We start from the raw sequence: 14,950 nt of genomic DNA, 5'->3' as shown, positions 1-14,950 counted from the left end.
AATTAACTTCTTTATATATTATGCATATAAATAACTAGAAGGAATTACGTGCTTTTGTGTTCAATAAATAAATACATTTAAAGCTCAGATACTTACACTAAAATAGATCCACAAAGAAGCTTGGAATGTTTTTCTGTGGTCTTCAGAACTATATGTGGTGAGCAATTATCAGGAATAATACATGTGTCTGTTTTTGAATTCATTAAGCCTTCTAAACATTGTTTGAAAACTACTCCACAGAGATGATAAAAGGTGTATTAATCACCTAAATGCCTACAAATTGAGATTTAAGGTCAGAGATATTCCCTTAGTTTACTTAAGATATTCTTTGGATATCCCTTAGATATTTCCCTAGTTGTCCCACACGGGCTTGCTTGGTCACACGTCATATCCTGGTACATAAGAGATCCTGAGTTAGTATTGGGGAATTGGTGTACAAGGCTTACAAGTCAGCTTTTAAAACATAATAATGATAGCATCTATGATACTAGTCTAGTGATTCTATGGTTTTCTTTTTGTTAAAATCATCCCTTTAGAAATAAGCTAAGTAAAGAGGGAACATGGAGTCAGACTGAAATCTACTTCAGGGCTCACCTCTGTCGGATGAACAGTGAATGCTCTGACAATGACATTCACAACAGCATTGCTGCTGGGTATTGCTATAATTTGCTCTCTATGATTGTTCCTTTAAACAAAAAGCTCTGCGCTCAGCATGCAAAGAAGTTAGAAGTGCGGGAAGGAGGGGGAACCACACATATAAGAGGAGAGAGAGGAAAAAACTGCAGATCAATCATTTATAATTAACAAAAATCCGATTGGTGCTTTAAATAGAGATCAATGTGTTCCAGGCTGCCTGGATTGTGGGGATGTATTCACCTTCTGGTAACTCTCCAAGCAAGCTGTCACACCTACAGAATCACCATTTGTTTTCTTAACAAAGCTTCAGGGGGCGCCAGGCTCTCATTGAAATTTCATTAATCTAATGGAGTAAAGTCCTATAGAAAAAAATCAAATTCTCGTTGGACGAGATGCTACCTGGGAAAGATAACCTCTGTTTGAACTCTCAGACTCGGATCTCTCTGCTATTAGTCTGAGGAAACAGACAGCAACAACGCTGATTACAGCCACCGGCCTCAACAATTTTTTTTTCTAACTAGCAATTTCGAGTACAAGTGCCACAGTGTCAGCTAAAGAAACACAACTGCGGGTTTTCTGCAGAGCAAAATGGCTCTGAAATGTCACTGAATAGCTCACAAAGGACGCCAATCTACGACAACAGAGGCATAAGCATATAGGAGAAAGGGCCCACACATCCTCCTTTCAAAGGTATGTTGTTTACATGCATGTAATTTGTGAAACCCACAGCTATTCAATTCAGGGTTTTCACAGAAGTCTAAACCAAAATCTGTGTAGAAAGCAATATTGAGATTCTTCCAAAAGTCACAGAATTTTGGGTGTGGAGAGATTATGACATGTGATACACAAAAGTAGATGCCCTACATAGTACGTGACCTACATAGTATAGTCTTCAAGTTCCCAAGGCATCCTTTATGGCTGTTACGTGTGATGATACTTCAGCATCACCTCCATGTGATTTGACTCACAAGTTTTCAAAAGTGGCCTAAATCTGTACATGTCAATATATAGTAGCAATGGTTACTTTGAGAGGAAAATATGGAATGTTGATTCCTTAAAAATTCTTTCCAGGAATGTCCCCATGACTCATCTGACACATGGCAAGGGTATATGATGGTACATGTATGTGACAAAAAGAGCCACCATGACAAAGACTGCATCTACACCAAAGTAAAATAGCTTTCGGTACTGCTTATTTTTTCCCAACTTAAATGTCTATTTGTAAAAATGTAGACTAACAGACCAATAGTTTTAGGCACAAAAGTCTAAAAGAGAGAATGAAACAACCTGTAGAAAGCCCTCTGCTAGTCTCCTATATGATCACTATGTTTTGCACGAAGCAACTGGGCAAAGGAAGTTGACTTCAATCGGGCAAGATCACAGTCAAGTTCAGCACTGTTTTCTGATTCCATAGACGTCTAAATCTAGAAGTGACAGTGCAAACCTTATTTGTGTTAAGGAAGAAGACGTACAGCACTTTAAACTAAAAAGAGAAACTAGTAATTTGAACATAAACCACTACTTGTATTTCCTTTCTTTTTTAAACAAGGATCTAAAAATTGTAGCATATGATAAGGAGAAGAAAGTCATACTTTGCAAAAAGAAAAGGAAGGTCATGACATCCTAGGCAAGCAATTGAAAGGATTCAAAAAATTCTGAGTCCATCTTTAAAGATACTTTTTTTCTTTTACAATAAGCTTGCCATTTTTCACCGAGGTCACATAAAGCTTGCTGCAGATCAGGAAATGTCTTCAGTTTCCAAAGCCTCTCACAGGAGTGAGTCACTTCCTGTTATTTTTTTTTTTCATTTCTCTGTTTATGGGTAAACATTGCCCTATTTGGATATATTTACTATTTTTGTGTCTGGTCTAAATTTATCCATAAGCATCTAGCTTCTTTTCATACATAATTCCTTTAATTTCCTGTCTGAGATCCACCTGTAGAATTATACTTCCTGGTCTCCATCTACATCCTGTTTAAATATACCACTGAGAGTAATATAAAAATTTTTTAAAATTCTAAGCATTAGGAAAATGAGTAAATAACACATTTATGTGTCTATGTGTATATACTATTTATGTAAACAAATAATATATGCAAAAACATATTATATACACATATGATATATGCAAATCTATACATAGAAAAACTTAGTTTACTCAAGATCACTAAAATTGATCCTGGGAACAAAACAATACACCTTTTCTAGGCATTTATCCCTACTATAGAGACAGAGAAAGAAAGATTGTGAGAGGGAGACACACACATTCAGATGAGCCTTCAGGGAATTGTATGAACTTTTGAACCAGAGACGGAGAGCCAGAGCCCAGCCTGTTCCCACTTTAATAAACATTTTTTTCTTCAATTAATTAAGGTTTGGAAAGAAAAAAAAACCACAGAAGAGAAGTAATTTAGCATGCAACGCATACTTTACAGATGGATCCTACCTTCGGATGCTTATTAAATCTATGCATGATTGCGCTGGAGAAAATTAATTGCATTGTTTCTCACTATTGGAAAAGAGGTTGCAAATAGCTCAAAAATAAAAAGGAAAATGAAGCAAGGTGGTTGTTGCTGTCTAAAAAACAGCTATAGTATAAAAGAAATACTTTCAAAGTCCTATTACAAGTAATACCCATGACTGGCATAAGAGCATAGGTTTCTTTAAAATTGTCTTGATATTTCAAAATACCATATATGTTGCTAGAATACATATATCTACTTTAAGTTTACAAATATTCTGGTCTAGCTAAAATTTCCTACTCAGTAGCATTTGAACTATTCAATTAAGTGGTGAGTTTTTGTTCAAATCCTGCTGTGAGGAAAGATTTACGTGAGCAGCTGGGAGTAGACACTGGCACACATTCACTACATCATGGTTGGCTGGTATCCTCTCCATTCCAGTCTTGGGAAAAAGTGATAACTTCCTCATTTTTTTCAGAGAAAAATATAAAATATTATTATAAAGTATTCAGAATTCAGGTAATCATTTGCATTTTATCATCTTTAATTAGAAAGAAAAAAAAAAGCACAACAGCTTCAGAAACTGAAGCCATTTTTCCTTTTCTGAAGGCCTGCTGGTGGAAGTTGAACTGAAACCTCTCTTAGACTGTCCTGAAAATGACCTTTATCAAACTTGAAAGGAGCACTCTCTAAGGAGTTAGACATTAATTTTCCTAACTCACATATTTCTAGATTAAAAAAAAATCCTTGTGTTACTTCCTTATAGATACTCCTTTTGGTAGGCCTTACCCTGTTGTTGACTGACTAAAAACATTTCACTTAAGAACTTCTAAACTTACTTGATTGCATGACCTAAATAGATGGTGGTTTTATTTTACTCTTTCGCCCACTCTAAGTCTGTTAATCAGTCTCTAATCTAATCTCTAATCTAATCTAATTAATCAGTCTCTCTAATTGTAACATGTATAATTATTTTAAACTATCATGACACAAATTTTGCTAAAATTAACAAACTAAGTACATATAAATAAATGAATCAGTCCTATGTACAAGAGGTTTTGTAGATATGGGTAAATATATACATTTACTAATATGGAGATTTATTTATACAGTGCCTTTCACCAGCAGATCTTGAAGAACAATATAAATGACCTTATAACCTTATAAATAGTTACAGATATTATCATCCTTAGTTAGGAATGGGGGCAAAACAAGATCAAATGGTGAGATAGGTAGTACAAAACTTCTAAAACAAGTGTTCAGTTTTATTCCCTTGCTTTACCTTTTAAATCAGACCTACCTCCCTTTTAGGGTATTAACCAATTAAAAGTAGAGTCTCATCAATGATTAAAAATATATATGGTTCAGTCTAGGCACTACTCAAAAGATAAAAGCCATGCTGCCATGAGAAACCAAGCCAATGCCTTGTGCTGCTAGAGTTTTGTAAATGTGACATAAAATGTGTGGTTTTATTTTATTGGTTATTAAAAACAACAAACGGGCCTATAAGGGATTGGACCTATATAACTTTACCATTACGAAGGACCACTGAAGGTATAAAAACAGGGCTAGTTTCAGAAATTTTGGCAGTCTCACTCTTACTTAAGCCAAACCACTCTGATAGGTATGAAATGCCTGAATAATACAAGCGGAAAAAGGTCCAAGAAGGGAGATTTCTTAGTTGAAGGCACCTGAACCTATTTCCTGTTTTCAGAAAGATCTCTTCTGTTTGCTGCACTCCAACCTTGAGCAGCCACTCCCACAGGGCTGACTGCAGCCTATACCTGCACATTTGACCTGCCTCTTGATTCCAGACTCTTTCCAGATGTTCCAACGTTTACCTTTTAACAGTTTCCCTTGCAGTTGACACCATCTTCCCCACCTTAAATATTTATTGGAAATGACAGTTCTGTATGTCATCCTTAGCTATTGGTCATCTAAAGTTTCCGGACTTCTATAAAGAAACTGTCACATTAGAGTATTTTATTATTTTTCTGCATAAGTCAGAGTGAGCATCAACAAACAACTAGTCAGAAGCTGCGGGCAAAGCAGTTTTGGTAGTATGGATAACTCAGGCTCTCCTTGGACTGATTCTGATTAACTATGTGGAAGGGGTTACCCTGGATTCCTAATTCTAGAAAAGCAGATGATTGAATTCACTTTCAGGAATCCAAGAGTTTAGAATAAGTTTCAGATTTTGAGATACTGACTATAAAATAAGAATAGTTAAAAGACAAAAATTAAAAACTCATAACTGTTTTAGACTTTATTTTATATTTCTTACACATCTTACACTGAGAAGTATGCTATTCCCTTGGAGCAAAAAGCTCCCTGATCACTACGTAATTTGCTTCAAAACACTATATTTTGATTTAGCAAATCCCTGTGTTCATATATTTCATGAGATCCTGTTTTCATGAAAGAGTTAAACTCCTTCTATAAGGTAAAGAGCTTAATCACTATGGGATGAGATATTTTTTCTATTTTCCAATGCAATTACTCTTTGTCTTAAATCTAATTGAATTCACTTTCCATGTTAGTGGGGGAAGGGAAGTGGGTAGGAGGGATGCAGCATATGTTAGAAGACAAATAGTATAAACTGTAGACCTTTCAATACAGTGGATTTTTGTAAAGATAAAAAATTATGATCTGATAAAAAGGTTTAATATTCAGTGGTATGGCAGGCGTGGGGGAGATTTTGGCCATCAGAAACTGGATTTTGTGTATGGAGAACATCAGGGACATTGCATAAGGAACATTCATATTTATAATTCATAAAGCACCTTGGGATTCTCTAGATGAAAAGCACCATATAAATACGAGCATTTTCATTTCATGTGGGTGATCACAGATTGTTGGCATTTCAGCACAAACCATATTTCAGTCGTGAAAGGGATATAAACTCTTATGTAGATTTGGTTTTGCTGCCATTTTCTCTTCCCTGAGTTGTAACATACACAATGGAGCATGCCCTTATTGGCTGATTCCTCTCCCTTTTCTAAAGTTCCTGTCTATTTCGTTTGTCTTTGTGGTGTCAATGTACTGTCTAGCATTTGGCTTTATACTCATAAGCTAGACTACTGAAGGAAGTAAACATTTATCTTGGATCTATCTGGTATAGTGTTTTCCATCCTTCAGTATTTCTGATGTCTAAGGGAGGAAAACCTCCACATATCACTGAAGGGGGAAGAAGGGGAGGCTGTCACTCTGTGGCACATTAAGACACAGTATAGAACAGGAGACTGCTATTATCTCAAGGTTCTTTGAAAGTTCTTTAGGATATGACGAATATATGTGTGTGTGTGTGTGTGTGTGTGTGTGTGTGTGACTTGAAAGTCTGGACCATACAATCACATTTTAGGAGATCAATTTCACAAACATTTATTGAATATCTAATATGTGCTGACAGCCCACAATCCTTCGGAGAAGCCAGTGTATATAATACAATGCAGGTAAATGGTGGTAGGTAACAGCTGTGATAACTGATCAAGTAAAATGCAAGACAGGAAGGGGTTGAGTCCAACTTGGCGCAACTAGGAAGCCACCTAGAGAAGAGGGAGTTTGAGCATGGCCTTGAAGGATGAGTGGGTGGATGGGAGGATGGGAAAGGCACTCCAGGTGGAAGGCACAGGGCTGGGTTTGGGGAATGATGATGAATAATCCTGTGAGTCTAGGGTTTATGGCATGAGTTTCACATGTAGGAGATAAGATGAAAGGTAGACTCAGTATTTCAGGTCATGGTTTCAAATCCTCTTCAAAATAAGCGTAGGTCATGAAGCTGCAGTGTTATGAGAAAACAGTTTTTAACTATGAGTGTTCCTAGCCTATTATTTCCCCTGTGTGCTCAAGAGTTTCTGGCTTCACTAATTCAGGTCCTTCCCAGGCTCACCATCATCCAGGGAGGGCTCTGCCATTTTCAGACAAGTGTTTTGGCCTTGTGATGCAGTATGGAGAGAATGTGAAGAATAAGATACTTAGGTAGACAGTAGAAGACAGGGAGCAAAGAAGCAGTCTCCACCCCGTATCTTCAAGGATTAAGAGAGACAGGGCAGAATGGCATGGGACTGTGAGAGAGTTCTGGACCAGGAGAGTGAGAGGCTCCAGGGAGTTGTGGGGATTTTGAAAAAGGAGGAGAAAGTTGCCTTGTAAAATGGGCTTCAGGTATTTTTGAGGACAGAAATTCCTACTTTTATTGTGCTTCTGTGAATGTGATACTTCTTCAGGACTGGGTCCTGGTGTCAAAGGGACAGACAACTCAGTATGAGATTGTATGTGATTTTCCATGGTCTGGAGGCTATATTATATTTATTAACCACATATTACACCAAGAGAGAGTGATGAGGGGTGAGGCTAAAAACGAAATGGATCAGAATCTTTTAGCGTTTTGCTCCTCCATGAATTCTCCATTTAGTGATTAATGTTTGTTGAATAGATTGAGATGGTTTTCACTGTATATATTAATTACTGCTTAACAATAATGTGTCTTCTCTTAATCCTATCACATCTCTTTAATGGCTGCCTTAAACTTCCACTCTCCAGTCTCCCTAAGTCCTAGGCCAGTCCCTGCTCCATGACTTTTTACCCTTAGTAAATGGCTTTGACTTCTCCTCCCTTCAAGTAAAAATATCTCCGTATCTTCATTCTCTTCTATCCTTTAACTCCTTTCTCTAAGGAACGAGTGCCCTGCCTGTTAGCCAGGACTGATTCTTATACAGTATTGACTGACCCATTTCTACCTTTCCAAGACCTGATTCTATCCATCATCTTCTCTTTTAGACTGGTTCTTTCTGATATGCTGGAAAATCAGCTCAGATCTCCCCTCTCCTAAAACTAAAACAAAATAACCAAAAAAGGTCCTCTCTCCTCCTACCATTTATCCCTTTCCTTCTTTTCACCAAACAACTTTTTTTAGGTAACATATACCCACCGACTCTAGTTTCTGAGTACTCACTCTAAGATCCCTAATAATTAGGCTTCTGTTTTTTAGTAGACTACTGAAATTGCTCCTTGGAAGATGAGCAAAGATCTTCTTGTTTTGTTTCCTCTCTATTCCCACCATCCCTTCCCATCAGCCCAATATCCAATAAATTATAAATTTGCAAGGAGATTCCCAATTAGTCATCTTTATATTCCTTCAGCCCCTAGCATTATGCGTTGCACATGGTAGAGACTCCATGAGTGTCTGAATTGAATCTAGATTTCTCTTTTTTTTTTTTTTGAGATGGAGTCTTGCTCTGTCGCCCAGGCTGGAGTGCAGTGGTGCGATCTCAGCTCACTGCAACCTCCGTCTCCTGGGTTCAAGCAATTCTTCTACCTCAGCCTCCCAAGTAGCTGGGATTACAGGCACCCACCACCATGCCCAGCTAAGTTTTACATTTTTAGTAGAGACAGGGGTTTTACCACATTGGCCAGGCTGGTCTCGAACTCCTGACCTCAGGTGATCTGCCCACGTCAACCTCCCAAAGTGCTGGGATTACAGGGGTTAGGCACCGCGCCCAGCCTGAATCTACATTTCTTAGACCTTCCTTATGGTCCCCTGGCTCCTGATTTTCTTCCACCATGTTAGGAACCTTGCAGTAGTCTCAATACTACAACTGGCATCAGGGCACATAGCTTTCTCTAATGAGTTTACAGAATTAGGAAACATCTCATCTTTTGTTGTACACAACAAAATTTAAAAAATATTATCATTTATCAAAAAGTATAATGAAGACTATGTTATTTTGATTTTCTGTTAAGATTATAGGAAACCAACAATAAATAATCCAACACAAAATAGCGTATCATAATGATCAATGGTAGTGAACAACAACTTAAAAATGAATTCAAAACATACTAATTACCCAAACTTATTAAGTGAGTCTCCCACTGACCCGAACATAAACCACTTTTTGTATTATCTGATAGCCTATATTTCTTGAGCATTTTCCCAGAAAGTGCTTCAGGTGGCTGATATGATATATACTAAACTATATCCAGGAATTGAACCAATCACTCCTATAATAACATATTGATAGGACATCTTTAATAAATATGTTTTTTTTTTTTTCTGCAGAGGGTAGAAGATCACATATTCTTACTTCAAATCCAAACACTTATAGAGAATCAATGAGATGTAGGGACTTTTGTACTACTATGTTGCCCTTGGGTGTCTTATATTGCTATGGAATTTCACTAACAGGAAGGGAATGTTCCTTCTCCCCTCCATTTCATGGAAAACCTTTGAGAGTGGTGAGGAGCAGCTGAAGTGCCTTTCACATGTGTATATGCTGAAGTTACTCTGCCAATTCTCTATCCTACCTTGCTGTCCACCTTATTGCAAGCAAAGTGAAATGACCAAGGAAGTCAATACTGGTGTATTATAGTTGTTTACTTGTAGCATTCCTTTAGAATGGGCCTAACCACCAAAAATACAAAGAATCCATGAGTTTCTGTGGTGCATTCTAATGCTCAATTAAAATCCACCCTCTTTGTCACTGTTCGGTTCAACAGTTTAGGTCAACAAACACTCTGGTGTCACACTTACCTAGTGACAAGCATTGTGCTAGGGCTGCAAAAAGCCAGAGTCCAGCGAGGGATACAGATTATTTGTAAAAACAGAATTTCCATATAAGACTGGTAGTGATTTGAAGAAGTCAAATCCCAGGGAGTAATAATTTTAAAATAGTGAGCTGTGTTTTGGGCAATTATATATTTTAAACTTTATCTTAAAATATAGAATTGCTCAAATTTAAAAGTTGAAATTTAAGTTTTAAAGATCACTGAAATGCTACAAAAATAATACATAAATAAGTACAAAGTGAAAAAACAAGACAAAAACATATTGATTAGCTTAGTCACTGAACAGATTGTTCTCAAAATAAAGGTCTTTAAAGGCGGCAAACTTGGCCAAAGAAATATTAGAGAGTCTTACTTCACAAGCAACTTTAAATGTGCTTTCTGGTTACACTAAGACGTTACCAGGTGATGAGCATTCCAAGGCCACTGTCCTGTGATACTGTGGTAGGGAAGGGGGTCTCCTGGTCACAGTATGGTTTTCTCTTTTGAAGGCTCTCTATCCCTAGATATTCTTGTTCAAATCACTTCTCATCTCAACCACTTCAAATAAACTGTGAATAGTCTTTTACCTTAATGCCTATGTAATTCATCAAATATTACTCAGTAGTCTTGGAAGTATAAATAGATGAGCATTTTACTCTTAAAAATCAGTTTATTCACCTGGTCTCACTACAGCTCTGTGACCAAAGTTGTTGAGTAAGTACGCTAAGACCATATTGAACACACATAAAGGAGGCAGACTTTAAAGGGACTACTTTCCTTCATGCTCCTCAATTTTTGTGGCTATAGAACCATCTTATGTCAGAAAACTATATACGTACAAAATATTAGTTTTCTGACAGAATATCTGTAGAATACACAGGCTTGGGGAAAAACCTTCAAAAATTTGACTCCGATGGGCATTTCCAAGATGAAATATGGTCCTCTGAATTTATTATTCCTAGGCACATAGAAGGTTGCTAGATAATAAGGGAATATTTTCTTGCTATCTATGAAATAAATTGTCAATGTTTGGGAAACCCTAAGGCACACAGTTCACTAGACTATTCAGGAGTATGAATGCTAAGGTTATAACTGGGGATTATACACAGAAACATCATAATATGCATGAGATTTTATATTTTGTTTTTATCACATCACCTCAATAGACACTAAGGAAATAGAAGTAAACTTGGGAATGGTTGTGAGTTTTAAAGTTAAAAGAAAAAATGAAGAGTCTTAAATTCACAATCAGCTATATTACTTGATTTTAAAAGAAGAGATGATTTGCTACATCTAATGTAATACCAAAGTATTATACAACTAAAGTAACTATAAATTAAGCATATGGACCCCTATAAAAACACTTATTTTATGTAATAATGATACTTATAGACATTTTTGTATATGCATTTTTGGAAAATCCAACTTTTAAATACAGATAAGGAAAGGAAGTCTCTAACCTGTCTAATTCCTGGTTCTATCATACAAGAGGATAAACACATTTTGGAGTAGATTCCTTTGAAAGTTACAATAATAGCTGGAAGAACAGAAAGCAATGTAGATAAGCAAAGAATAAAAGTGTGGGAGAACGATGGGAAATTCTTATCTTCAGCTGCAGGAGGTGATGTAGAAGTTATAGAAGTTACTGTAGAATTGTGTAGAAGACAGAGGCAAGCTCATCTCCACTTCTAGAAATTAGAGCTAATGAGCTTCTGCTGCATCACGAGAGACTCAGACTAAACATGAGGAACACAACCTGATAGGAACAGCCATTAACATAAAGTGGCTTTTTAAAGGATATAATGAAACATCTTTCTCAAAATATCAACTAAACAGAAGTAATTCTTCATCTTTCTGAGACATTTTAGATGTAGTCTTTGTTTTCCAAAGACAAGTTATGGGAAGTCTTATTTTCCAAGACAGGTTTCAATTCTTTAGTTACATAGTATTGAATTCAAAGTAGTAACCCTACCATTAGAGCTAGAAAGTCATTGAATTAAAAAATGTCTTTAACAAAAACAGTTCCCTTTACTCTGCATTCTCACCAATATCTGTTATCTTTTGTCTTTTTAATAAAATCCATTCTGACTGGGAAATTTTTGTTTCTTTAATAGTAGTAATGAACTGGAGACCATCAGGTTCAACTCCTTATTCTGTATATTGAGAGGCAATATAGTATAGTGCAGGGGTTGTCAAACTATGACTTGGGCAAAATCTGACCCACATCATTTTTTGTAGGTCTTAGAAGCTTAAAATGGTTTTTATATTTCTAAATGGTTAGAGAAAAATAATATTTTGTACATGTGAAAATTATATGGAATTCAAGTTTCAGTGTCAAGTTTTTTTTGTTGTTGTTGTTATTTATTTATTTTTAAAGAGACAGGGTCTCACTTTTTTGACCAGGCTGCTGGAGTGCAGTGGTACAATCATGGCTCAATGCAGCCTCAATCCCCTGTATTCAAGTGATCCTCCCACCTTGGCCTCCCAAAGTGCTGGAATGACAGGTGTGAGCCACTGCACCTGGCGTATAATAATGGAACACAGTCACAATCATCCATCTACATATTGTCTAAGGCCACTTGCACACTATATTTGCACATTTGCTGCTCTTGAGACTGTATGGATCACAAAGCCTAAAATACTTACTATCTGGCCTTTTATAGAAAATGTTTACTGACCTCTGGTATAGCGGCTGAAGGACATAAAGTCTAAAGCTAGATTAGCTGGATGTGATCCCGGAAAAGATGGGAGTGCCTCAGTTTCCTGTCCCTGAGTTCCCAGTTCTGTAAACTGGGAACAATAATCTGATAGGGTTGTTGTGAGAATTAAATTAAAGTGTTTAGAACACTAGTGCCTGCTGTAAAGTAAGGATTCAGTATATGTGAGATATTTTTATTATTACAGATGAGGAACCTCTGACCCACAGAGATAAAGTAACTTCACAAGTTCATAGAATTTGCTAAGGGCAGACTGGGAGAATTTCCTGATTCTTGCTTACATTATATTGCCTTTTTTATTTTCAATATGGCCTGACCAAAAAAAATATTCTTGTGGTGTTTTGTTGCTGTTTTAAACTACCTTATGGGCACTCTAAATGAAAACTTTAGTTTCATCAGACTCTTCTATCAATCCTGTTACCTGTAGTTGCCCAAAGACAAGTTGTGGAACATTTGAGATTTTCAGGTTTATATATAAAGCTTCTAGAATTTAAAATTTTCTTCATTCTTTCTAAAAAAGGATAATAGAGGCCTCTATAGCTCAAACCTGACAAATGTGTTAAAAATTTTTGTTGTTGCAAAACTTTCAGAAACAAATAACTGAAGTATGTATAGAGACCCCAGGATCTGAAAAGATGGCAGATTAGTCCATAAGCATTCAAAGATACTTGTTATTCCCAGTGTAACATATCCCATTTTCTCTGGTCATTTTTTTTTCTTTATTAACACTTCTACATTACCAACACAACCCCAGATTTTGCTTATTCTATGAAACCTCCCACACCTAGAATGTCTACGTAGTGGTCCGGGACAACCACCTTTTTCAAGGCTTTGTTCATAAGAGGTCTTACTTCATTAAATCCACTCCCAGTTGGTCACTCCATTACGCCACATTTCCTTGTCAGTTGGTTCACAATTTTAAATAATTATGCATTTGTCACTGCTGTCTAATTGTTCTCTAGTTTTTCTCTTTCTGAGTAATATAACCTATCTCGCAACAAAACTATAATTCCTTATAAGCAGGTATACACCTTAAAAAAAAAAAAATCACCCATAGTACTTGGTAGAAGTTATTGATCGTAGTAAGTATTCAACAAATGCTTCTTTTTTCTTTTTTTTTTTTTGAGATGGAGTCTCGCTCTGTCGCCCGGGCTGGAGTGCAGTGGCCTGATCTCAGCTCACTGCAAGCTCCGCCTCCCGGGTTTACGCCATTCTCCTGCCTCAGCCTCCCGAGTAGCTGGGACTACAGGCGCCCACCACCTCGCCCGGCTAGTTTTTTGTATTTTTTAGTAGAGACGGGGTTTCACCGTGTTAGCCAGGATGGTCTCGATCTCCTGACCTCGTGATCCGCCCGTCTCGGCCTCCCAAAGTGCTGGGATTACAGGCTTGAGCCACCGCGCCCGGCCAACAAATGCTTCTGGCATTAATAAATGAAGAACCACAAATACATCCTATGAACAGAATTTCAATTTAAGAATGAATCAATAACACCTTTAGACTACCATCAAGATTGTGAAAGTGATAATTTTTGTTACACGAATTTAAAGATCATCTAAATTAAACCAAAAGTATAAAAGTACCTTAATTAAAATGGAGACTACAACCTATAATAGAGAAATCAACTCTAGATCCCTAATGCTTATTATTCCTTTCAGATACATCATTCCATGACACTGGAAAACATTAGATCTGATGTGGATTTTGTAGGTAGTGGTAAAACCTTATGTAGGTATTTTTTAAATCGACCCACAAAGGATTATGTTGAATTCCCAGACAAGTATAATTTTCATCTGCATGTCTAACATACCTATAGCAACATTACTTAATATATGAGTATGTGAAGTATATTTTATAATAATAGTAGACAAGCAAACTGAATGTGTCCCAGGAAGGGGTCTTTTCCATTAACTTTCATAAAGGCTTTCATTTCCAAGTTTCATTAACATCTGACAAGCAAGCTGAAAAAGCTTTGCTTAGAGCTTAGGTTAGGGGCAAAATGCATTTTGGCAAAACTATTCCAAGATTACACTGACTGACTGTGCGAGAATATACTAATTTGTTTTGTTTTGTTTTGTTTGGAGTGTGGAGAAAAGAGAGAGAAAGGGAGAGAAGAGTCATGGACCCTACTTTATGGTTGCCATGGATGCAAAGTCAGCCTTCCACACTTGGATCTACCAGCAGAGTTCAGACAGGTCAACGTGTGACCGGCTCAGGCCCTGGGGTTAAAAGTTCAAGCAGTGATGGAAAAACCAATATGTCCACGCAGAGTATGCTGTACAATTTATTTCAATTTACATCAAACCATGCATATAAAATTTAGATAAATTCCATTCAGATCTGATGTTGCCTGACACACAATGTATGCAAACAGATGTCTGTGGGGCTTTTTCTGTGCTTTAGAAAACAACATTAAATTTAAAAATATGTCTCTGGGATTTCTTTATTGAATTACAAAATGAACATAATTTTAACTTAAATGTTTTCATTCTTTCTTCCTATTTTTTTGTGTGGGGGTCTTAATAATTTCTCAGTTCTCAATCTACTCTATGTCATATTAAAGAGGATAATGTATATTTACAACTACAGCTTCAGTG

The 14,950-nt window shown here is 36.7% G+C and overlaps 1 protein-coding gene and 1 long non-coding RNA gene across 7 annotated transcripts in view; one reads left to right on the top strand and one right to left on the bottom strand.

The window, feature by feature from the left end:
• The window catches only part of SKAP1 (src kinase associated phosphoprotein 1), a 299,602-nt gene that overhangs the window by 165,270 nt on the left and 119,382 nt on the right, over window positions 1–14,950 (bottom strand). The window lies entirely within an intron of this gene.
• LOC108516503 (uncharacterized) lies at window positions 1,158–14,936 on the top strand. Its single transcript, XR_001881849.1, has 3 exons — window positions 1,158–1,326; window positions 2,353–2,412; window positions 14,438–14,936. It is a non-coding gene; the product is annotated as an uncharacterized LOC108516503 (long non-coding RNA).

Source organism: Rhinopithecus bieti, unplaced genomic scaffold (assembly GCF_001698545.2).
Source record: "Rhinopithecus bieti isolate Rb0 unplaced genomic scaffold, ASM169854v2 scaffold_35856, whole genome shotgun sequence".
Lineage (NCBI taxonomy): Eukaryota > Metazoa > Chordata > Mammalia > Primates > Cercopithecidae > Rhinopithecus > Rhinopithecus bieti.
Note: the sequence above shows the minus strand (reverse complement) of the source record. Positions and strands in the feature narration are given on the sequence as shown.